At 36.8% G+C, this 25,962-nt stretch overlaps 1 protein-coding gene across 9 annotated transcripts in view; it reads left to right on the top strand.

The window, feature by feature from the left end:
• LOC135221077 (disks large homolog 5-like) overlaps positions 1–25,962 on the top strand; it is a 625,627-nt gene that overhangs the window by 303,817 nt on the left and 295,848 nt on the right. The window lies entirely within an intron of this gene.

The raw sequence follows: 25,962 nt of genomic DNA, 5'->3' as shown, positions 1-25,962 counted from the left end.
ATTAATGTATATAATCGTCAGCTTACTCTTAAAGTCATCTGAGAATGATTTCTCTTTGGATTTCTTCTTCTGTAGTTACTTACTTAGGCACTGCATTGGAGCATCTGCTTCTATGTGGTGCTTAATTTGACGATGTGGAAATTATTGCTTGTTAGTGTCGGTACTGCTTTCTAATTTTAGAAATTAGTTGTATCTTAGGAATTTTAAATGCAGGATGGGAATCAGGCGCTCATTTGCTATATTGGTCTCAACTATATATTTTAAACTTGCGGTAGGCTGTGTCTTTTGAAAGATATCGGTGAAAACCGAGTAAATATGGAGTCGTGAATGCTGTTTTCCCGTTATTTGTATTATTATTATTATTATTATTATTATTATTATTATTATTATTATTATTATTCCAATAACTGCTTTTTCTCTGCCATTACAATTGGCGAGTATTGCGCCGTTATGATTCATCAGGAGGAGTCAATGTCAGGGGTATTGTTTGAAAGAGGGTGTCCTTCCAATATTATTATCATAATTATGAATTATTATTATTATTATTATTATTATTATTATTATTATTATTATTATTATTATACAACAAAATTTGAACCATATTCTTAAGGAACAAGCCCACCAGGGGGCCCATTGACTCGAAATCCAGTCTCCCAAAGAATATGGCCTTCATTTGAAAGGATCAGTAGAGGGTAATAGAAAATGCAGTTAAGAGAAGATTGATCATTAAAAAAAGAAAAATAATTAAGTCACTAATAAATAAATATATAATTACGTCAATTATTACAATACGAGGCAAATCGTTTAATGGTAACTGCGTGATTTTAGTGACACCTATTAGCGTACCTCCTTTGGCCACAAGACTTTTGTTTTATTGGCCAAAAACGTGTGTTGATTTAAAGTTGAGTAGTGTAATCGTCCCTCCGTTAGTGTCTTAAAGAGAGAAGAGAGAAGATGAGAGAGAGAGATGAGAGAGAGAGAGAGAGAGAGAGAGAGAGAGACTTCTCACGATCGATTTGCTTCTTTGAGACGTCTTGCTTGATGAGCGTCTTTTGAAGCCTCCTGATGAGGCGTGCGAGGAGGATACTTTCGTTTTTATTCTCAAGTTGGGTCTCTCTCTCTCTCTCTCTCTCTCTCTCTCTCTCTCTCTCTCTCTCTCTATCACTATATATATTATATATATATATATATATATATATATATATATATATATATATATATCTATCTATCTGTGTATACACACACTGCCTCCGTATAGACAACTAACACCTTGCCTCCGTAAGATCATTTCGTTAATTTCTCTCTCTCTCTCTCTCTCTCTCTCTCTCTGAGAAGTAATCAAGTGCAGTAACCTTACACACACAAGTAGAGAGAATTTATCCTGTTTACCTTTCTGTTTTCATAGGCCTCGAAGGGAAGGTTGCGCTGTTGAACTTAGTTATGGCTTTTTAAAATTTTGCGTAGAGAGAGAGAGAGAGAGAGAGAGAGAGAGAGAGAGAGAGAGAGAGAGAGAACGAAGGTAAAAGAGAAGGGCGCCATTTCGTTATGACATTATATCTCTGAAAAGTAATCTTATTTTCGTGATCTCGTAAACACTTTGTAGAGAATAAAAAAAAAAAAATAACACATGGTTGCCGTATAGTTATTTTAACTTCTTTGAGAAATGATAATCCGTATAGTTTATTTTACTCATTTCGCAGAAAATGAATCGGTATACGTAAAAAAATTGCATATTTCTTATATTATATATATTATACATACATACATATATACATGACAGTACTGTAACCATGCCCTTATTTGTGGTTATTTCCAACCTCAACATTCAGTGTGGAGAAGTCACAAAAAACGAGATTACTTTATTTGAAATATGACATCATGATCTTGTCCTTATCTCTTACCTCTTTAGTTTCGCCTTCCTCGAGAGTTCGAAAAAGCTCTGTACACTGACGGTTTCCTGGGCAGCACTGAAATAAGTCAATAGAAAACGGGATGTTGTTATGAAATTTCTGAGGCATCGAAATATTGACCAAGCTTGTAAAACATCTGGACATGGAAACTGTGGTTAACTTGAGCCTCGATTATCGTGGCGATGACGGGCTTAGAAGTTTTGAGAGACTTGAAAAAAATATCTTTTGAGCATAAATTCTTTTCAGGCACAGAAATAAAATAGGAAGGTGAACGCAAATTATGAAACGTGGACATATTTGCATGCAAGGCCGCGTTCGTTGCTATGAGAACGTTGGCCGACATGATTTTTCAATTTCGAAATGTTGGTTGACGAAACATTGGTCAATCTGGGGGGTTTTTAGGTAAGCATAGTAACTCAGGCATTGAAACGGTTGTAACCATGGCAACCATGATAGGCAGTGAAATGAAAGTGAACCCACATGCGTTGTTATGTATATAGGATATTAGTTAGCATGTTGACATTTGAGTGTTTCGCGCGTTTAATAAACCAGAGTGCTCTCTTTTCTTCGTATTTAGCCGCGGGGAGCTACAAGAAGTTCAGCTCCTAAGCGGACTTAATTATGACTTCTAGATCTGATGGTTTGTAGAGAAAAGTCCAGCTTTTGAAGGGGACCATTTGTTGTCAGTTTCGATTTTCAAAAACGGGGAAATTATTTTTATTTGTTGTGGTCGTTGCATTTTTGAGTTCATCTCATTGGAATGGAAACGGTCTTGTGATTGTTGCATATCCTATTCTTACTCAGAAGGAATTTGTTGTCTTGTCGTGTGAGATTGCTCCAGTTGCTGTAAATATCATTATTGTCTTTTGCATCTCCCTTAAAAAGTAGGTGTGAAGATTTTTATTACTATTGTCATTCTATGTATTCTTCACTGTATTCTTACCTATTAAGTCTAAGGATGGCCTCTTGATACGCCCAGCATAGTATTTTCAGGCTTATTACCACATCGATAAATCACCCCTCAATGGCGTGGTCGGTATGGTCTTGTGGCATCCCACCTCGGTGGCCGCGAGGTCGATTCTGGGGCATTCCATTGAGGTGTGAGAGATGTGTATTTCTGGTGATGGAAGTTCACTCGCGACGAGGTTTGGAAGTCACGTAAAGTCGTTGGTCCCGTTGCTGAATAACCACTGGTTCCATGCAACGTCAAAACACCATACAAACAATATAATTGTTTTTTTCTGGTAACCGATAATGTGCTACCTGCTATTAATGGCAGTTGCTAATATCTTGAGTAGCAGTCTGTTGAGTTTTTGCAGCTTTGCTGATATAGTAGGATAAGTAGCAGATCTTTTCAGTTGAACAGCTTATGCTACTCTCCAGTTTTAACTCGGTAGGATCAGGTTGGATTTCAGGTCTTTCTACACTGATGTTCTGTGGACCGCAAAAATGTGCTCACTGCTTTTTTTTTTCCTGTTACCATCAAAACAGCCTTTGTTTGCTGTCAGTAGTTCGAGGACTTGTTTTTTTTTCCAGTGCAATGACATTTACAATGTTGATTGCGCGAAAGTCTCTCATCCTTCCGTAGAGTATGTCTTCTTCAGTTCAGTGGTTTTCAGGATGCACCTTTTTTTTTTTTACCAGGGTATCAGGACTATGAAACCTAGTTTATTACGTCTCGTAACTGGGAACCGTCACTCGGTTGTTGGTTGCATCCATACATTCCTTAATTGAATTGTCATTTATATTAAAAAATTTAAAGTCTTTGGCCGGGATAATCTGAATTGGTCTTGGTTTTTCCATTGTCCTTGCTTTGCTCATTCCTCAGCGTATTTCTTCATTGTTGGTTTTTTTTTTTTTTTTTTTTTTTTTTTTTTTTTTTTTTTGTTTTTTTTTTTTTGACTTATAAAGAATTTCCCACAGTGAAGAATTATAGTACAAAAATTGACGGCACATTTTGAAATCTCTGTATAACACGTGGGGTTGTTTCTTAAATTAACAGGTACATGCTCTCACAAAGGTCAAAGAAGCATCATCCTAGAGAGCTTCTTCAAGGGTAACTGTTTAAGAGCTCTGCGATTCCAAGTTCTTCGGCTACAGTCCTAATGACTTTGATAGAAGTATACACATATCCAAGGTGTATTGTTTGGGGTGAACATAACCCCTTGCATTGAATCTGTGGTATCATAGGAATAGAAGATCACGGCACTCTTTGATTGCTATTTGCTTTCAGTCTGTCATAATTAGGAGTTTTTACCAGCACCTTACTTTGTGATTACACATCTGATATGTGGCCTCTGGCGTTAGTTATCGAGCTGACCAAATCAATAGATTTCTGCTACGAAGCCTTGTGCGAAAATGGTAGGAAGATGAGCTATTGTAATTTACGATAAAAATGTTGCATCGTAGGAAAGAAAACATATTGGCCATTCTAATATAAGGGGTTTCTTGCATGAAACGAATTAAGGTTGAAGGTATTGTGAAAGGTTTTCAGTCGTATAATGAAAGCAGTGCTTGACTTGTGTGTGTGTGTGTGTTTTATTTATTTATTTTTTTTAAAGGCACGATGGAACTAGTCAAAAAGATTTGTAGGTTAAGGATCATAAGCAAGCACGTTTTGGCTGAAGGGAAAATATTAAGACGAAGGACAGCAACTGGATTGCAATTTATTTATTTATTTATTTATTTCACTCATTTCTGTTCCAGGAGGGAGAATCACCTTCGAATATTTATTCGCAGTCATTTTTCTTCCCCGCTAAAATTTCTCTCTTCCTTGAGAACGTCTGTTCGCCGGCAAGTCGTGTATTCATGGGAAAATAAATCTGTCTAAAGTGGTTTTACTTGAATAAGGAAATGTGTTCCTGAGCTTCTAGAATATTTTTCCTCTCCTGCAGAAAGCAGGATAGAATGGTTTTGTTCCTTTCAAGAAATATTTGGCCGTGAAAAATGTCAGATTTTTCTTTTTGAATTCTTTGAGCACGGTTTCTCTCTCCTTTTTTTCGCTCAAGTAATGAACTCTTATTCATTTTGTTAATGGACAGGAGCAGGTAACTTGACAATGAAGGGGTATATTCTTTGCATGTATAATGCATATGCGTTTTGTCAGTCTCCCCGTATTTGGGTTCGCATTTTCCCAACATTTAAAATTGTCTCTTCTAACATTGGGTGGCTCCTGAGAGACAACACCATAATGTCAGTGCTCTATTCATACTTTGACATCTCAATGTGAGGTAAAACATTGAAACCATCCACGCACACACACTGGGCCGTTCATTGAATATCGAGGCCTTTCCATTTAACACTTTCTAGGTCTTCTTATCGTCTCTGAATTGTAAGTTCACCTGCCCATCATCGCCCGCTCTTTACAATTATCACCTTTCTAAACAATTCATATCAGACAATCACAATTTTCTCTCTGTCATTCTTATTCAACATCCACACGTTACTGCCACTAAGTGGAGTTGGCTCAACAAACACCTTGTAGATTTCAACCTTGTATTCTATAGGCAGTACACGAATGCTTCACCTTCGTTCCCCCATCCTCGTGTCTTCACAGTCCTCACATTATTTCATTGCGTCCATAATGGTCCACTTTTACACTAGACACTTTTCGGCCTACAGATTCTCACAAGCTTCACTGCCATAATTATGAGTTCCAGTTTCTACCAATAACAGGATAAAAAAATCTGTCTCGTAAACTAGGTACTCTCTCTCTCGTTTCGATTGGTTCCGGTCTCTGCAAAAGGAATTTGATGGCTTGTCCCGTCTGCCTCTTAATCAAATTCAAAATCTGGCCCCGTAGCCGATGGTGAATCGGCGATTCATGAAATCTGGCAGTGTTATCGAGGAAGAGTCGAAACGTTGTGTGTTTTCGTGGCAGAGGAATAAATGCGAGATGTTACTGTCAAAGGATGCTGACACTGAATGCGTGTGTTTGGTTGGGGGTGAAAAAAAATGGCGAATGGAAAAGTGCCCACGTTTTTCGAGCGCATGTCGGGGCTCGATGTCCCTTTCCATTTATTTTCGTCTACCTTTGACCATTTCGTGGTTTTTCAATTCATAGTCCCGGCGTTTGCAAGTTTGTAAAGCCGTCAGTCTTCATTCTGTCGTTCTGTACGTGTTAGCGTGTCTGTCGTGTTCACTTTTTTATTGTGGTTGGTCCTCCAGGGCAAAAGCATTTCAGTAAGATGTGGTAGAAAGTTAGATTATCTTGCCTAGGTTTGCCTGGAGGGAGAACCTCCATCTATCTGTCTCTTGGAGCGTCTTTTACATTTGCGTTATTGCAATTCGTCGTATACAGTAGAGCGCCCCAGTGGCGTGATCGGGATGGTCTTGGCCTACCACCTCGGTGGCCTGGAGTTCGTTTCTCGGGCGTTCTATTGAGGTGTTAGATGTGTATTTCTGGTGATAGAAGTTCACTCTCGACGTGGTTCGGAAGTCACGTAAAGCCGTTGGTCCCGTTGCCGAATGACCACTGGTTCCATGCAGCGTAAAAACACCATACAAACACATCCTTCATGTATATGCATGAAGAGAGATCGTCCATTTGTCTATCTGTCTGTCAGCGTCTGTCGCACTTATATTGTCATCACAGCTGGACGGTTGAAGGGACTTCAGTAAGGGAGATTGATCGTCTCTCAGTCCACTTGCGTGTCTGTCACACTTACCTGGTCATTGCAACTCATGCACGGTTGAAGGGATGCCCTTCGAATGGGCACAAAGAAAAGCCACCATGCATAAGAAGTCCATTATGGCCGGTTATTCATCTCTCTCTCATTGATTTTGTCAAGTTTTGCTTTTCATTGGAACGCAGTGTAGGCATTATTTTAGGTTCTTTGCAGCGTCCCTTCGGCCCCTAGCTGCAACTACTTTCATTCCTTTTACTGTACCTCCGTTCATATTCTCTTTCTTGCATCTTGCTGTTCACCCTCTCTTAATAATTACTTCACAGTGAAACTGCTTTGAGGTTTGTCGTCCGTTACACCTTTCAAACCTTTCACTGTCAATTTCCGTTTCAGCGCTGAGTGGCCTTTGTTGCCCTATTGCTTGGCATAATGCCAAAAATCTATATAAAGCTAAAAAAGCTATTCATTGGAACGTTTCTCTCCGTCACTGACGGGGTTTCCGTCAAACTTTGTATCAGAATAGATTATTATGCGTAGATGTGCATGAAGAATGCTTGCCCATCTGTCTGTGTGATTTCATTGTATTGAATGCGCTTTTGAAGTTGGTGAGGAGTTAGGTGAGGGCAGGGGGGGCGCATATATTGCCTTAGCAGTATCATCAGAAAGCTCGTTACTATTGTTGCTTGAATTTCATGCAGGCTTCCTGCAATATTTTTAGTTTACTTACGTTATTTCCTATTCATTTGGCTTAAGTAGTTTTCTTGTCAGTTTAATGTCGTCGACAGATGGGTATTTCTCATTTCCTTTTCATATATTTAGACTTTTCTATCTTTTATGGAACATCTACAGCTTATGTTCATCAATGTCCACCTTTCTGCTAGACTGATGGCCGGTTTTTCATATCCCATTATATCCCACATATGATGGCAACGTAAGCAACACTATAACATTCGTTTTTAAACGTGTCATATTCTCTTACGAACTTGAAATTCCTGGTTAGTACAGATCCGGGCTCGTCGTCTTGCATTTTGTTTCACTAACCTCGTCATCTCGACTTCTTTTATATAGTTGGTAGAAAGGTATGAAAGGAGACCGTCCTTCTACATATATATCTCACTGAGAAATTCCTTTCAAATCACGTCGGGAGGAAACTGTTTAAGGTATGTAGGGTGGTATTGGTTTCTTTTTCAACGCATTGTCTGTTGGAGTATTCTTACAAGTTTGTCTTCGATCTGCAGGGGATATTTATTATTATAATTCTGTGGCAGTACCACAGGTCACTGGATGGTACCTGATTTGTATAAGCATTTCATCGTTTTATTTAATAGAATCCGTTGGATATATATATATATAAATATGTATATATTATATATGTATATTATATATATATGTATATATATATATACATATACATATACATATACATATACACCCACAGACTGCACTGATAATTTTCCCACACGTAAACACTAGTGCTTGGCCCCTTTTTTTTTTTTTTTTTTTTTTTTTTTTTGTTTTTTTTTTTTTTTTTTTTTTTTTTTTTTTTGTCTCCAAGAAAATGAGAAGATACGCTAGAGTCAAGACATACATAGACTTCAATATTTATCGGCTTTCACGTAGATTATTACATTAAATGCCCTGGTTAGATACTCACTTTTAAGTATATTGAAATTTGAACTAGGTATCCTCTCTACCGCTAGACGACAGTAAGAAACAACTATAATTTCTTTATTACAACCGCTAAATGTTTTCCTAAGGGGTATTAGCTGTTTGTATTATGTGATAGTACTTGAAAGTATTTTGATTATATCATCCGTAAATTTTAAGGAATATGCAGGACAAAAAAACGATGTCATCGATTATATAGTATGTTGCCAATGGTCTGCGGAGGATTTTGCATTCTTTCAATTGTTGTTGTCTGAAAAGTATTTGTTTTTTCATTGCTATTACTTTTACGTAATGTCTAAGTAATCAAGGGAAAGAAGATGTGTGTATATAAAAAATATCTTAGCATTAGAAAAACAAACAACGTTGGTCGTGTACGATAACTAGATCAGTAGGCATCGAATGTCTGTAATGAAATCTTTTATGCAGTCATATACGCATCTTTTAATAACACAAGTGATAAAAAAGTACTCCTGGAAAAAGTTTTGAAAAGCAATATTTTATTCTGTTGAAGAGCGCATCGTAATATCTTAGATTGAAGAAAAATGCTCATAGAAAGTTCTGGAAGAGATAAATGGTAACTGTTTTGCGCTTGGGTTCATTTTTATTGTTGGGGATTTGAGTGCCTTTTTTTTTTCTCTCCAAGTCGCGTGCATTGTTTGCTTTTCATTCATGATAACAAACGACTTTCTTTGTGCACGGAACGAAAATGTTTAGGAGATTTAGTTGAAATGTGTAAATATATAGTGAATCTCTCTCTCTCTCTCTCTCTCTCTCTCTCTCTCTCTCATCATATCATAGTGTTTGTTTTATTCCTGAATTCATACCATAGTGTTTGTTTTAATCCTGAATGTTAGTCGAAAATGCGTTGATATTGCAACAGTGATTTATTGAATTATGAATATATATGTAAATAAGTTTATTGCATGTCAGTTACTAATGGCCTTTATGTCTGTGGGGTTGTACAGTGTGCCGAAATATCAGCAATATTTATTCAATATCATGTGCAATAAATTAAAATCTGTTGCTAGGAGTAGTTGAAACGACGAAAACGTCTTTTATACGTTCTTAATCGTAAAGCCCGAAGATTGGCCCTCACGAAGAATTTGAAGAACAATCCGGTTCTTTATGGAAGAGGATAAAATAAGACCTCTTTCTGGAGCATAATTGATCCTTAACTTAGATGCCACAAGATCGATCGTAATTTTCATGCTCCGAAATTGATTTTGATGCTAAGACCCCCAAGATTGAAACCCCGAGAGAGAGAGAGAGAGAGAGAGAGAGAGAGAGAGAGAGAGAGAGAGAGAGAGAGAGAGAGAGAGAGAGAGACTCACGACTATTTAGGCAGGAGAGGGGGAAGGAATTCGTTCCAGTCTCCTATATCATACGTAAGACGCAAGTTCCTTTAACTTATAAATATGCATGCCTTAAGAAAGCCTGGAATTCGGGTGAAAACCTTGTCAAATAAATCTTTACCCTTAAAAGCTGAGAGACGGTAACTTTGCCATCGTCGTGTGTACATAAATAGATACTATGAAAGCTGAGATTAAGGTTCATTTTTATGTAGGATCATTTTACAATTAAGATGATAATACTTTGTTGTGACAGAGTGATTGAGATGTATTTTCATGTATAAATACTGGAGTACATTGCTCTTGCTTACAATAATTGACTTTATCACAATCACACAGTAATTTATCAACGCCACGTGCATCCACCCCAGACAAGCAAGTGTCTTCGTGGAAATTAAGTACTTGGATGAATTAGCTATATCTCATGCAGTGTTACGCACAGACTCTCTCTCTCTCTCTCTCTCTCTCTCTCTCTCTCTCTCTCTCTCTCTCGCTCTCTCTCTCCTCTCTCTCTCTCTCTCTCTCTCTCTCTCTATATATATATATATATATATATATATATATATGTATATGTGTGTGTGTGTGTGTGTATATACATATGCATATATGTATGTAGTAAATTTGTAGCGTAAATCTCGTTTTCTTTACATGATGTTTAATGCATTTTATTTTCTTATTGCGAGCTCGATTTCTCGTATCCAAAGTAAATTGCTTTCTGTATTACGTTATAGTCTCGAATTTCCTTGATTTAATTGTAGTAATTATGTTAATTTAATTTCCACATAAGTGGTTTCCCATTTCGTGTTTTTAACGAGCGAAGGAGCCTCATTTGCCTAATTATAGTATTGAAGATTATTGTTGATTATCGGACTGAATTAATTAAAGATTATATAATTTAAAATTCCTTATTATGCCGGTTTTGCCCCTAAACGCCGAAATAAATATTTAGTAAAGTGGTTAATGGATTAAATGATCTTTTATCACAAATCCCACCTTGTCATTTGCTGCAAAAACCCATGGTTTTTCCCGTAGAAATTGGGAGTTTTGTATTTTACTCCGAATTTTCCTTTAAAAAAATGAAAATTATGAACGAAAAATTGATGTCAGTCCTTGCTGAGACATTATTTAGCCTCTGTTAAACCCAAAAGATATTTATTAAAAATACATACAGTTGCTCCTTTAATTCGATCTATAGAAATACTGTTATCATGAAAAAGACAAGACATAGGGGCCTTATGGAGGCTCTGCTTGAAAAATAGATGTCGCTTATTCAACAAGTGATGATAACTAGTTTGTCGTTAAAAGGAGACCCTTCATTCATGTGCTGCACGACCCGCGTTGTTGATGTTGCAATCAGCCGTCATTGTGCAGACTCGTCCCGTGGCTGGTTCTGATGGCAGGAGTCATGCCATTGGTAGCTCGAAGGTTCTGTGGTGGGCGTGATGTTTCAATCGATTGAAATGAAGGCTGAATGGTTGGGTATCTGTCATTTAAATATTGATAAGGATAACTCGAAGCTGGTAACAATTATAGTAACTGGAAGCAAGAAATGGTTATTATGAAAAGCTGCTAAATATCTCGAGGGCTTTGCACTCAGTCGAAATAGGTTGTATTTCCTTGGTGTCTGCGTCTTTTTTCTTCTTCTTCCTCCTCTTTTTAGGATATAGTTCCACTCTATGGAAAATGTTACTTTCTGTTTACTTGTAGTAAACGCTGTACTGACAAAACGTTTTTACCTGTTTAATTCGGGGTTTATTTTCCTTATGACGTTATTGGAACGTTGATCCAGGAACGTTTAGGGAATTTTATTAGGCATCAGTATCAGGCGGTAAACTCTACGCTTACGGATACCCATGTTTCATTTACTCTGACGGTTGGACTCTTTTTAAGTACTTGCTCATTGATGAGATGGTCTCGTATCTTTTGTGAAGTTTGAGATCTTGATTAAAAATTGACAGAATAATGACAGATATCTTACATATTTTCTGTTTTTATTTGAAAATTCTTCTTGAAATTAATCTTAATCGTAAAATATCAGTATAACATTTTGTTTAATTTAATTCAGTGCATTGCGCCATTGCTGAGAATACTTGAGTCATTTATAATTGTGGAATTATCGATAGCAGTGATGATACCAGCGTATGCAATTTGTGATGGAATTGAAAGGATTAACCACCAAAGGTCGTTCACTGTGTGGAAACATTTCCTGATGACATTGGTGGAGGCGAACCTTTCTTACTGAATTGCTGTTCGTGATTGCGACTCAGGTGATATCTCGCTTATAATTGACAGGTATTTTCACTTTACATGATTTATATCCTGCAGGCGTGTCAGATATCTATTTGTTGAGGTAAATGTAAATTCAAGTTTTAAGACATTCTGGAAGGTTGGCGCGTGGGGGGGGGGCCCCCCCTCATAGATGGTCTTACTCGATACATTGTAACATTTAATTGTAACATTTAACTGAGGTTAGTCCCTGGATTGGTGACCATTTGATGTAGAACGCTCACGCCTTGGAGTCTTAAAAGTATAAAACTGCTCTCTCTCTCTCTCTCTCTCTCTCTCTCTCTCTCTCTCTCTCTCTCTCTCTCTCTCCAACGCCTTCTAGATATTTTTCCATGACAGACCAAAGGGAGGATTGAACAGAGCAGACGTGAAACTGAAGGGTTAATTAAAGTACACATATAAATAACACGGAGCTCTGGGAGGAGGAGGAGGAGGAGGAGGAGGAGGAGGAGGAGGAGGAGCGATTGCAAGTTGTGTGGGTAATAGCCAGGGCAAGAGAGAAGAAAATGCGTTGCATCTTCCAGAACAACGGCTGGAAATGACCCACTGAAACGCTAGTCATCAAACTTGCCAATAGAAATGAAATTGGAGAGATTTGTTTTTGCTCAGGGTGGAAGGGCTCGGGAGACAAATAGGCTACGCATTTCTCTATTCCTTTCTCTCTCTTCAATTTATTGTTTGGTAATCACAGAGCGAGAGAGATTGTGGGAGTCTAGTCGTGGTGTCGGGTTGTGGTGGAATGCTCTTGTGGAAGAGGATTTTGGGGTTTACAAGTTGTGCCTTTTCTTCCCTCAAAGATTATCAACCTTAAGGGAGCTTATTATATCAAGTCTGAACGTGGCACATATATATATATATATATATATATATATATATATCTATCTATATATATATATATATATATAGATTGTGTGTATATATATATATATATATATATATATATATATATATTGTGTTGTGTATGTATGTACATATGTATGTATGTATGTATTTAGTTACGCATCTCGTCTTTACTCATTTATCAAATCTGTTGCATATTTTGATACTGTGCTTAGAAATTATTTAACGCGTAAATTCCTCTGGAATTGAATAGTCGAAAGAGCAGCTCTCTCTCTCTCTCTCTCTCTCTCTCTCTCTCTCTCTCTCTCTCTCTCTCTCTCTCTCATTTGCTGTTTGGAACGGCGGCCAGGAGGGGGAAATCTTTATTGAGTTGCCGTGTCCTCTGGATTCGCGTCACGCACTCTCCTGAAATGAAGGCTTCTGATAGCGGAAGATTCAGCTCTCTAGCGATTCCCTCTCGGAATAAGTCTGGCAAAGGTAGTAGTAGTAGCTTTGGCAGCACCAGAAGGGAGCGAGGGAGGGGAGGAAGTGTGTTGTTGAGGAGGGGACGGCTTCGACTGGCTGGGTGCCTGTTCTATCACGGATGCTGCGATCGTCATGTCGATTCTTTCATATGTCAGTCTTTGCAAGTTTTTCAAGTTTTAACTAGCTAGCCTCTTTTCTGCATTAGCTCTGTATGTTTTACTGGTATAGTTGCATAGTTATAGTAATTCCTATGTGTTTTTGTTAGGAATTATTATCATCCGTCTTCCACATAGAGTTCATTATCTGTATTTGTGATTTCCTCTTATAGTCACTTAATCGTATTGAAAAGTGCTTTGTGCCATTTGGGTATTAAAGTCAAGCGTCTTCCATCTAGAGCTAATCATACAACATCAGATTTGTATAAGTATTTACTTATTCTTCCAATCGGTTGCATGTGTGGTTCTTAGGTTGGGATTCTTTCATTCCAAGTAATTGAAAATGTTTCTCAGTTTGTAATTCATGAACAACCTCGGTAGAAAAGCAATTTGGTATTTCTCTGAAATCGTTGTGTCATCCGTCTTTTGCATTTCACTTCTTCTCCGTCTCCTTTGCCAGGTTAAAGGATGTTCTCCGCTTTTCGAGAGAGAGAGAGAGAGAGAGAGAGAGAGAGAGAGAGAGAGAGAGAGAGAGAGAGAGAGAGAGTCGGTCGTATTGCATCACCCCGCATTGTTGTGACGGAACCATTTCTGTGAATGGCATTTCAATGATGCGTACGAGGTGTCATTCGATATCCAGTCTGCTGGATATATATTGTGGATTTTTACATTTAGCTTTTGGTAAACCTCGATTTTCACTTATTTATGTAATCTGTGTAGATTGGGTACATTGGCGTGTTGTTTTTCTTGTGTCATGGAATTGATTCTTTGTATAGTTTCCAGCGATGGATTTCACCAAAATTGTTTACCTCCTCCTCCTCCTCCTCCTCCTCCTACTCCTACTACTACTACTACTACTACTACTACTACTACTACTACTACTACTACTACTACTACTACTACTTCGAAAATATAACCAAATTTAGTGATGTATTTGTATAGCAAATATTTAAACATTCGTGTATGTGATTTTATGTATGCTGTTGATGTTTTTCCGTTCATTTGTAGTGAACGTATCCATCATTTACTAATATTTCAAGGGAATTTGAAATCGAAGTTATTGTACCTCATGGTCGTAATGTATTTTTATTATATATAAAAAATGATTGGTTCGTTGCATACGTTTATCTGAATACCTGGCATCTTCCTTCGAGTAAGCTATGTGTCTGTCGTTTCTTGGCTCATAATTTGGTCCTCAGATTTTTATTTCGTCTTTCCTGCACCCATGGTCTAGATGAAGTCTTTGGGTTCCCTGTCCTTAGGGAGGGGCATTGAGAAGTGTTTGATCTAGCGTCGTCAAGGCCTTTCTTCGACTAAATGTAAAAATAAAGAATGATTTTGTTGCTTTTGTCTCTCGGGGAAAAAGGTGAATCAGTGAGACTGTGTACTAATCCTGATAGTGGGAGGGGATTTTCCTCTTACGGAAAATGTATTCAAGATTTATTTTGGGAATGAGTATATATTTTTACCGTTTTTGTGTGTGTGGTTTTTTTTATTGCTGTGTTCCTATTGGGATATTTATTGCTGATGTTCCCATTGGGATTAAGTTGTTTTATTTAAGATATTACTTCAGCTGCGACCAATTTGGCAGACATGCCGGTAGGTATGGAGTAGAAAGCGGACATTTTCATGGCTGTTAATATTCCATCAATATTGTGTCAACACGGTCTCCTGGAAGCGTAATTGCCCATGAGAATTTTAGGAGCAAGAAAATGTTTGCGGCTGGATTTTAGAAGTAAAAAAATTGCTCTTTAATCTTAGTGGAAGCTGGGCGACCAAACCTTGAAGGCGCCTTTGTCGTCCAACCGCTGAACGATAATTGATTACCTGTTTGCGTGAGAACGATGTGATTAATCAGGTGACGGTAACTTCTGTGAGGCATATTACCGCACCTCACCAAACCGAGATTAGCATATACATTTTCTGGCATTTTTCAAAACGAAAGTCAACGTCATTATTTCGAGAGGAAAACCCTCTTTCTATGCAGATCCCAGAAATGAAACTTGAAGCCGTTTTAACTCCTAACCTTTGCTGTTTGAATTATGGTTTATATTGATTGGAGAGGATAATCGAACAGATTCCTTTAAACTCTCTGTAGAGACTTATTTTTTTTTTTTTTTTAATAAGCCTACCCATAAATGATTGTTGATTTGTTTCTCCATTATGGTATATCTGTAAAGTATAATGTATTTTATTTCTCTTCCCACTGTAGCGTTTTTTAATACTTACTGGCAATTATATTCGTATCAGTGTACAAATGGTGCTTAGAAGTATGTTTATTCGACAGCTTGGATGTAAACAAACAAAACTATCCACCTATTCGTACGCAGAGATTAAAATAGATTTGTATTTAATACGTTTATTATCGCGTTTAACAGTCACGTAGATATCCACTGATGCTTTCATACGTGGCCGTAGGAACTATATTTGAGAGTATAATTTTGACTATATCAGATTTTTCATTGCGCTAGCATTGTTTTTGGGGACGTGGTTTCAGCTGTGGTTTGGCTTTATTTACTACTGCCTTTTCCCGATAGATTGATTCGATTGATCATACGCTAATTAAATGAATTCCAGCGGTGTTTGAAAAGTGCTTTGAGAATTGGCGGTATATTGCTCGTACCAAAACAATCCTGTAACTTATACATTGTTAAAAGGAAGCACAAAGTTAGTTTCGGTGTTATTGCTTTGTTCTTCTCTCTCTCTCTCTCTCTCTCTCTCTCTCTTTGGTTTTAGTTCAGACAGTTATTTCCTGAACCCCTAGGGGTATGTGCCGCCAGTGCTATTGATGATCACCAAATGTATGCCCTCACGTTGCCACAGTGTATATATACTCGGAGGAATTTGTCCTGGAATGGCTCTTGCTTCGTTGATTTTTTCCTTATTTTTTATTATTATTATTATTATTATTATTATTATTATTATTATTAGTTATTATTATTATTATTATTATTATTATTATTATTATTATTATTATTATGAGCAAGAAACAAACTCCATGTTTATCAAAGCCAGAGAATTCGGGTTTCCTTACTTATAAGGGAAAAAAAAATACTGCTAAAGGCAATTTGGGCTAACATTTATAGTCAGATCATTCATGGGGCTGAAAATTCGGCTGCTCAATTCGTTCTTTCGTTGATATCAGGGAAGCAAAGATCATATTTTGACTTAGAGACCTGAGCATATTATATTTATAGATTAACTATTTACTTGTTGGGATTAAGCAATCTGAAATAGCAACTGGAAAATGGTTCCTAGATTGGTAAAATGAAACGGGAATTGTTTAGCTTGACCAGATAGTATAATTGTGCATCTGCACCTCTCTCTCTCTCTCTCTCTCTCTCTCTCTCTCTCTCTCTCTCTCTCTCTCTCTCTCTCTCTCTCTCTCAGAGAATAGCAATTTCACTATATTTTGTGATACGAAAATGAGTACTGTAGTTAATAGGTACAGTTTTATTCTGAATGCGTCGATTACTAGTTATTTTTTAATATTTGTATAGCTTTCGCTTCAATTTGCCATATTCCGTATTTTGTCATTCAAGTATTTTTTAGTCTGATGTTTTTTTTCGCGCTGAAGTTCTTTTAAAATGAAAATACGTCGTCTGTTAATGTAGCCCGTTTGTGTAGGCTTTCCACCAACTTCACAGCTGGGGAAATTATTTTCCGGTTTATTTTTTATTTATTTTTTTTCCGACATTCCTCTTCCACACGTCGATATCGATTTTACTTTTTGTGAGGCGGTCGGCAACAGAGTTTATGTTTATTGCTTGTTTTGGTAAACACTAGACATTTATTATCTGTTCTGTCGGTACTTTGTTGCTTGTAGTCCATTGTAATGGTATGAATGTAGACCCAGAAAGCTTTAGTTCATTCTTATGATATGAATGTAGACCCAGAAAGCTTGTAGTCCATTATAATGATATGAATGTAGACCCGGAAAGCTTTTAGTCCATTCTAATGGTATGAATGTAGACCCAGAAAGCTTTAGTTCATTCATATGATATAAATGTAGACCCAGAAAGCTTGTAATCCATTATAATGATATGAATGTAGACCCAGAAAGCTTTAGTCCATTCTAATGATATGAATGTAGACAGAAAAAAAGAGAAGATAATTTGGAAATGTCGCAGATTTTAGTAGAAATAACCAATATGAGATTGATACCACCATGGTCCCCTTGTAATTATATTCGTGAATAACAAAGATAACACTGTTGTAAGTAGCTTTGCATATTACCTCAGACGAGAGCTTTTCTTTTTCAGTGCTGTTGAAATTAGACAGCCCGTCTCCTCCCTCCCCTATTATTTTGGCGATTTGTTGAATATTCAATTTTGCAATTTTTGGAGTTTTGTATGTGTGTGTATATTATATATATATATATATATATTATATATATAATATATATATATATATATATATATGGTGATCTATTCATTGACGTTCTCTTTCAGAGAGGTTTCAATAGTCTCTCTCTCTCTCTTGGGTGAAGAGAGGAAGAGACTTTATACTTTACCCAAACAGGAAATTATTGATACAATCACCGTCGATGCAGATAAATTAAAAAAATCAAATTCGACACTACCCCCAAAAATGGGACGGAATATAACTCTGCCAGAAAGCTAAGTCTTGTCCTTGGAGATTCATATATTAGTAGAGATGGGGTTTCCCTTCCTTTTTCCAGTGCCCATTAGATAAACACTTGAATTACGTTCTCTACATGTGCCAAGTACCGGAAGTCTTTTCTGCCACTGACCATAAACGTGTGGATTGGTTTTATTGCCTGTAATGCTGCTTAGCCGCCTCCATTTCTCTTATATCTTTCTATATCGTTTTTATTCTATTTGTTTGTTATTATTTTGAATATGTTAGTATTCTGCTTTATGAAACGTTGATTAGGACGTTAATGGTCTTTAAGGGTAGTTAAAAGTGTGTCATTATTGTTGTTGTTATTGGGAAAAGAAACCCACGAGATTACTGAGTATAACTTGGTTACTTGAATGTATTTACGTTGCAGTTTACTTAAAACTCGAGTTCTCTGAGCCCCTAGCTGTGGCCCTTTTTCAAGAGATGTGAAAGTGATCAACCTTGGAAAAGTGCCGACAGTTAGGGCTTGAAAGTACTCGAGTTTTAAGTAAAATACTGTGTAGATACTTACAAGTAAACAAGTTATACTCAGTAATCTTGTGGGTTACTTTTTCCATCTCCAGAAGGAAACTGAAAGAAGTATTTGTTTGGTTCATTATTATTATTATTATTATTATTATATTATTATTATTATTATTATTATTATTATTATTATTATTATTATTATTAATAATAATACTCGATGACGCATCCGTATTCATATTAGCTGAGAGCCATGAATTCAGCTGTACTACGACGGCAGAATCTAGTTGTCATCTAACATTTTTTTTTTTTTTTTTTTTTCTCGTACTCATACTGGCATAGGTATATCCGAATGCGAGGTCAGCAACGTATATATAATAGTGTTAAAGTCGATAATCAATTTATTCACCTCAACCAGAGAGAGAGAGAGAGAGAGAGAGAGAGAGAGAGAGAGAGAGAGAGAGATGGAGTGGTATGAGACATCAGTTAAGAATTGATGGGTAATGATTGAGAATGACGGCATCTTTCATTAGGCGCTTTCGTCAAAGATAATGTGTGTGCACAAACATGTATTTATTTATGACGATCATTCTATTTTCATTTGCCATAGACAAATGCCAGCCTTAAATGTCTGAAAACAAAGTAGGAAGCATATTAAACTGAAAGGCGATCAAAAGAGCTCAGTGCCGGATCAGCGAGAGCGCATCAAATTACACTGATAACGAATAGCCCGGGTTCCATTGAAGTTCGTTGTAATCCGGAGAAATTCTTTGGAAGGTGCGAACGGCTTTTCACCGGCTCTTGCTGGGAATATTGTTGATTTTTCGACGCCAGAGAGCCAATGACAGGCTCTCGAGGACTTGGAAAAGTGGGGTGGGTGAGTGAATGCGTTGACCGCGGTAAGATGGGGGAAATAATTCTTTTCAAATTGGTCTTGATTGGTCGAGCATGACTGTCAGAAATAGAGTGAAAAAAAACAAAAATTGAAATGCGCAGATAAGTGTGATAGTAACTTAAGTAAAGTTAGAGTTGTCAGTGCTAGGCGGGAAACGATGTTAACAAATACAAAATCTGAAGGCGCGAGTTTGAGGTCATTGGACGATTCAGAAATTTTCTTACCTCATTTGTTTTAACCGTCGGAGAGTACTGGAGGATGCTAGTATGATAAGTAACAAGTCATTGTGACCTTTCTGCGAAGACTGACGAAGCTGAAAATTCAGAGCAGTTTTGTGTTCATATTTTTTTAGGATACTTTAAGTAACACGCTTATTGTAATCGTAATCCTTGACTCCACCTTCAATCATGTCGTCTAACTATGGAGAGTTTGTTCCTCTCTTATGAGGGTTTTTAGGTAGACCAGAGGACACTTCATACGGTAGTATTTGCAGTGTTTTATGTTGGTAGTTTGCTTTGAGAGCGAGCAGCTCAAACACACACACACAATCATATATATATACTATATATATATATATATATAATATATATATATATATATCATATATATATATATATATATATATAATATATATATATATATAGACACACACACGACAGAGAGAGAGAGAGAGTTTTACGAACAAAAGAGAATCACTCCAACCTCGATGGTTGAACCACATAACCTAAACATTTGTTGCCGAACAGGGCGACAGTGACACCGCATATATTACTTAGGCTGGATTGAAGTACTCGGTGGCTTTGCCCTAACCTTTTTTTTTTTTTTTTTTTTTTCCTTTTTTTTTTTTTTTTTTTTTTTTTTTTTTTTTCAACCAAACTCAGTCAGGGTCAGCAACTCCATGACCAAGTCAATCTTTCCTTTATATTGCACTTAGGTCATTTCCTACTATTAATACAGATTTTTCTCTTTTTTTTTTTCCCCTTGGTTTACCATTTTCAGATTAAACTATTCTGTACTATGCCATTCATGTTTCAGTGTTCCGTTTTATGTTTTTGAAGTTTTCTTCAAAAAACATTTTGATTTTCTGTGTCCTTCACACATACGTAATTTCTCCTCTCTCTCTCTCTCTCTCTCTCTCTCTCTCTCTACTCTCTCTCTCTCTCTCTCTCTCTCTGAGGTTATAAGCTAAATTTACAAAGCACAAAGCATTAATATCATATATATATATATATATATATATATATATATATATATATATATATATGTGTGTGTGTGTGTGTGTGTGTGTGTGTGTGTGTAATACCACATGTGAAGTAAGACAGAGATTAATTACAAACGTTCAAGAAATGAACAGGAACTAAGTTAACGAGTAAGCCCATCCAAACTAAAGTTTCCTTTTATTTAAACGCTGCTGGTGCTTAGGGAAAGTTTTTTTTGGGGTCTGTTCATCTCTCGGGTAATTACTTGACTGCCAGCAAACAAACATCCTCATTTAACCGTGTTTTTCCCCCAAGACTCCCTTTTTCTCATTATTATTATTATTATTATTATTATTATTATTATTATTATTATTATTATTATTATTATTATTATTATTATTATTATTGAAAAAGAAACTCAACAACTCATTTCAAGATAAATTTGAAAAGGAACAAAACACGACCATTACTCCCCAACTTCAAATAGAAAACCTTTCACTGTAATAATAATAATAATAATAATAATAATAATAATAATAATAATAATAATAATAATAATGTTTGAAAAAGAAACCCACGTAATTTCTGTGCATAACTTGTTTACTTATAAGTATTAACATTTTAGTTTACTCAATACTCGAGTACTTTCAGAGTGTTGAGTAAAATAAAATGTAAATACTTATAATTAAACAAGTTATGCACATAAATTATGTGGGTTTCTTTTTCAACCATTATTATTATTATTATTATTATTATTATTATTATTATTATTATTATTATTATTATTATTATATTACTTATTATTATTATTATTACTATTATTATTATTATTATTATTATTATTATTATTATTATTATTATTATTATTAAAAGTGAAAGGTTTTCTATTTGAAGTTGGGGAGTAATGGCCGTGTTTTGTTCCTTTTCAAATTTGTCTTTAAAGGGGTCGCTGAGTCTCTAAAATACATGATTCAGAAATCCCTCGTAATCTCTCTTGGGTTTAAAGAGAAAATATTCAGAAAGATATCTGCTGGATTTGGATTACAAGATGGTATGTTTTTTTTGCTAAATATGGATAGAATTAGGTATTTAAATTCTATTTTTTCTTCTATAATTTTCTTTAAAAAAAATCCTATTCGATAACTAGAAACTACATAAAATATTTTGATACTAGTCTTGTTAGTACAAACACTTCCCCAAGATTTATGCTGCAATTCCTTCATATATATCGATGTCATTAATTGTTTGAATATGACACAGTTGTATCTGTGAATTCCATATCTATGCCGAAGGCTGCCTTCGCGAGGTAAAGGGAATTTCTCCTGCTTAAAAGAAATGAACGTGTTACGAGAAACAGTTGTCCTCTCTCTCTCTCTCTCTCTCGCTCTCCTCTCTCTCTCTCTCTCTCTCTCTCTCTCTCTCTACGCGAACGGCATTGCAGTCGATTGCCCCACTGCATATTTGGTAATGGGATCCGATCTGGACCCCAAAAAGCTTGAGGTGGTGTATTGATTTGGAATGGGATTGTTATGGTGATCCGGGATCTTTGGAAATCCGATTCTGGTTTATTATCAGCCAAAAAGCTTGAGGTGGGTGATGGATTGGTTGTTCATCGCCTGAGATGATAGTGGGCCCATGCTTCTTATTGTTCATGTATATTATCATGTTTGGGGAGCAGTTTCATGTGCTTGGTTATTCTTTTCGGGCTACGTAATTTGATGGAGACACGTAGTCGTATAATGCTGAGCGTTCTGATAAGATTCAGCCCATTTTCTTCAGTAGTTTTACCGTTTGTTCCTTGATAAGGAAGATTTTCTCTCTCTCTCTCTCTCTCTCTCTCTCTCTCTCTCTCTCTCTCTCTCTCTCTCTCTCGTTAAACGAAAACCAGACAAGAAATAATGGATGGAAACTAGAACTGAAGAGATACAACACATCTCATTGTGGGAACTTCTTCCCATACAAGATATATGACACGTAGAATAAACTGCCACCAGAAGTTGTAAACAGCAACAGTGTAGAAGAGTTTAAAAGAAAGCTAGACAAAATCATTAGGACACTGTGAATGCACAGTAAAACCTGCTCCTTCAGATAAGTGAGCACACGATGTCTCCTCGGATGGACTAACAAGTCTATGAGACATCCTCATCCTTGTAACTCTCTCTCTCTCTCTCTCTCTCTCTCTCTCTCTCTCATTCTGTTCATTCTTCGAATGCTTGTGGCACTGAGCTACAGCCGACTTCGAAAAAGGGGAGAGAGAGAGAGAGAGAGAGAGAGAGGAGAGAGAGAGAGAGAGAGAGAGAGCTTGAGGGTGATGAGTAAATTGAATCGTTCGTTCAAAAATCCGAAATGCATTGATTTTTCGTTGATGGGAAATAAACAAGAATAGATAGCGATGATTTTCCTCTTATTCTAACGACACCATCGGTGAGTTATGTATTAACATAGAATTTATAAGGTCATGCGCGAATCGAAAAAAGAAAAATAGCTGATGCCATTTGGGGGTTTAGCAAACTTGACATCTACGGGAAAGTCAAAATTGGAAAGTGGAACGTATCGAGACTCACGAAGTCTTTTTAAGGAAATGATCTGGGTTGTAAATATAATGTGCAACTCCCTATTAACAGGGTTTTTATATTTTATTTCTTTTTACTTCGTCTCTTTCCCCCCCCCCCCTCCCCCACTCTTTATCCAGTGTGGACTACCACCGTGCGTGGGAAGTTGTACCAGTGTTCATGGTGGATTGTAAAAGGGTGTGGCACGAAGCAACCGTTTCTCCACGATAGCACCCCCCGTCATTCCCACCCCCCCCCCCCCCCCTCATCTTCTCTCTCTCTCTCTCTCTGGTTCCAGAATTGATGAGGGCGTTATATTGAACCTCCTGATAAGCGATGTTTGTACCAGACTGACTGGCCAGAATAATTACGTACGATTCGTTAACAGCCTGATTTAAATGAATATTCATGAATTAGTATGCAGATAAAATTAACCTGTTGTGTATATATATATATATATGTATATATATATATATATATATATATATATATATATATATATATATATTCTCTCTCTCTCTCTCTCTCTCTCTCTCTCTCTCTCTCTCTCTCTCTCTCTCTCTCTCTCATTCTTAAAAGTGTGGTGACGACGCAGTATGCAGGACGTTCAGAGCTGAACCTTTGCTTATTGCGAGTGTGGTTCAGACAAAGAGGATTTATTTGCGTCTTTTAAATCAAATTGAAAACGATTCGGAATGGAAAAAAAAGTCGAGGCTGTCTGAGTGGGACTGAATTCCGTGGATGAAGGAAATGATTTTCTTCTCTTGCCCAATATGTGTTGCAGATTGCAGATGTAATGATTTTTGTTGGGGGAAACTATTGATGTTTGGTTTTAAAGTTGTTTTTTTTTTATGTAAACACGAATTGGGATATGGGAAGAGAATGTTGGGCCCGAATATCAGGGGGACTGAAAAAGTTCTCTTCTGTTGTGTTCATTTAAGTAAGACCCAAATAGGTAATAGTTGTTTGAAGGGCTAAAAAATTAAAAAAAAAAATTAAAAAAATAAAAAGAACGTTAGCCTGATTTTGTTAAAGTGGTTTTATCGAGCAAGGTAAATGACATAAAATGGCGTATTTTATGTCGCGTTGGATTGCTTTTGGCGTTATATTTGACGTAGTGGTGTTCAGTTCGTGGAAACATTTTATACATATATATATATATATATATATATATATATATATATATATATATATATATATACACACACACACACACACACACACATATGCGACAGAGAATATTTCATCACTTTCAATTCTTGTCATGAGGGTATATTTGACAGATAGTTGTAAATTTGGTGAATGGCTATAGAGTTATAAAAAAAAAAGAAAAAAAAGAAGAATATATAAACATGTAACAGGGAATATTTCACCACCTTTCAATTCTTGTCATGAGGGCATATTTGACGGATAGTCGTAAATTTGGCGAATGGTTAGCGATTTATTTTGAAAAAAAGGAAAAAAAAAACCAAGGCTATCCTCATTTTTATATCATTATTATAGAATAATCCGATGTAACTGTACCCCTCAAGTATTCTTGACCTGGCATTATAAGGCAGTGGTATAATTGGGAACATTGGTTTTTGATGTTGGAGTCGTTTCCAGGTATTTTGATAAATCGAAGGTTCTCAGAACACAGATTTAGCTCTTATGAAACTGTTCCCAGATTTTTTGTGTGCGCCGGATGAAGCGAGTTGTTGGTCTCTTTGTTTGTCAGTCTGTCCTGTGTGTGTGTGTGTGTGAGTGTGTTTTTTTTTTTTTGTTGGGGGGGGTTGGGGGGGGAAAGTGGCATGTCTCTTGTACCATCCAAGATAGACTTCGCATTTGGTAAGCATACTTCACTAAAGAAATTTATGCGGGGAATGAGGTCGAGGTCACACTTTAAGGTCCCATACCAGGCAAGGGGTGTGTATTGAAACATTATTTAAATTAGTATGTCATTACATGTTGTCTGCTGTTAATCTGACGAATAATTACATGAAAAGTGTGGGTACTATGATTGGTTAATAATTGGTAAATAATTTCCTTGCTTTGTTAGTATGTTCTTTGCTGTGTGGTGTAGAATCTTTAGTAATTACAAATAGTTACAAGGGTTGCAACTAGAAGACGATTGCTTAGTTTATGATTTGTTACCCATTTTAACTTGAAGCAACTGTATATTGTGATTTTGCCATCCAACTGGGGTGTCTGCCCACAGCGCTGCCTTTCCTTGGATGAATAGTCACTGACTATAGTAGATCCACATCAACCGTGGATTTGATGTCTAGGCCAGTCCCTTACGACGCTCCTGATTGGCTGTTTATAAGCCACTCACAGGGCTGGAAACTCTCAGTCTCTCGAGAGTGTTCACATAGGCAGGATCTATGTTCCACCTCTCCTGAGGGATACTTTTGAAAGACATATCCTTCAGAAGAGGTGGAACATAGATCCTACCCATGTGAACACTCTCTCTCTCGAGAGAGTTTCCAGCCCTGTGATTGGCCTATCAACAGCCAATCAGGAGCGCCATAAGGGACTGGCCTAGACATCAAATGCACGGTTGATGTGAATCTACTATATTAGCTTGATTTATGATCGCCCCCCACCTCTCTCTCTCTCTCTCTCTCTCTCTCTCTCTCTCTCTCTCTCTCTCTCTCTCTCTCTCTCTCTCTCTTCCTAGATATTAGAATCAGAATCCTCCAGGTAAAACATGCTACGTAATCCCCAAGAGATCGCCGGGTATAATTTCCATAAAGGAAAAGGAAATTGAAAATCGATACCGCTCAACTCGAGAATTGCTGCTGAAATCCCGGAAATGGAACAAAGGCGCAAGTTCTCCCGAGCCTGAGAACCAAGCGAGGAAAGCAAGACTTGAGAATAATGCTAGAAACAGTCAAAAAAAAATTGTCGTCTGCGCCTGTAAGCAGAAATTA

This window comes from Macrobrachium nipponense, chromosome 2 (assembly GCF_015104395.2).
Source record: "Macrobrachium nipponense isolate FS-2020 chromosome 2, ASM1510439v2, whole genome shotgun sequence".
Classification (NCBI taxonomy): Eukaryota; Metazoa; Arthropoda; class Malacostraca; order Decapoda; family Palaemonidae; genus Macrobrachium; species Macrobrachium nipponense.
Note: the sequence above shows the minus strand (reverse complement) of the source record. Positions and strands in the feature narration are given on the sequence as shown.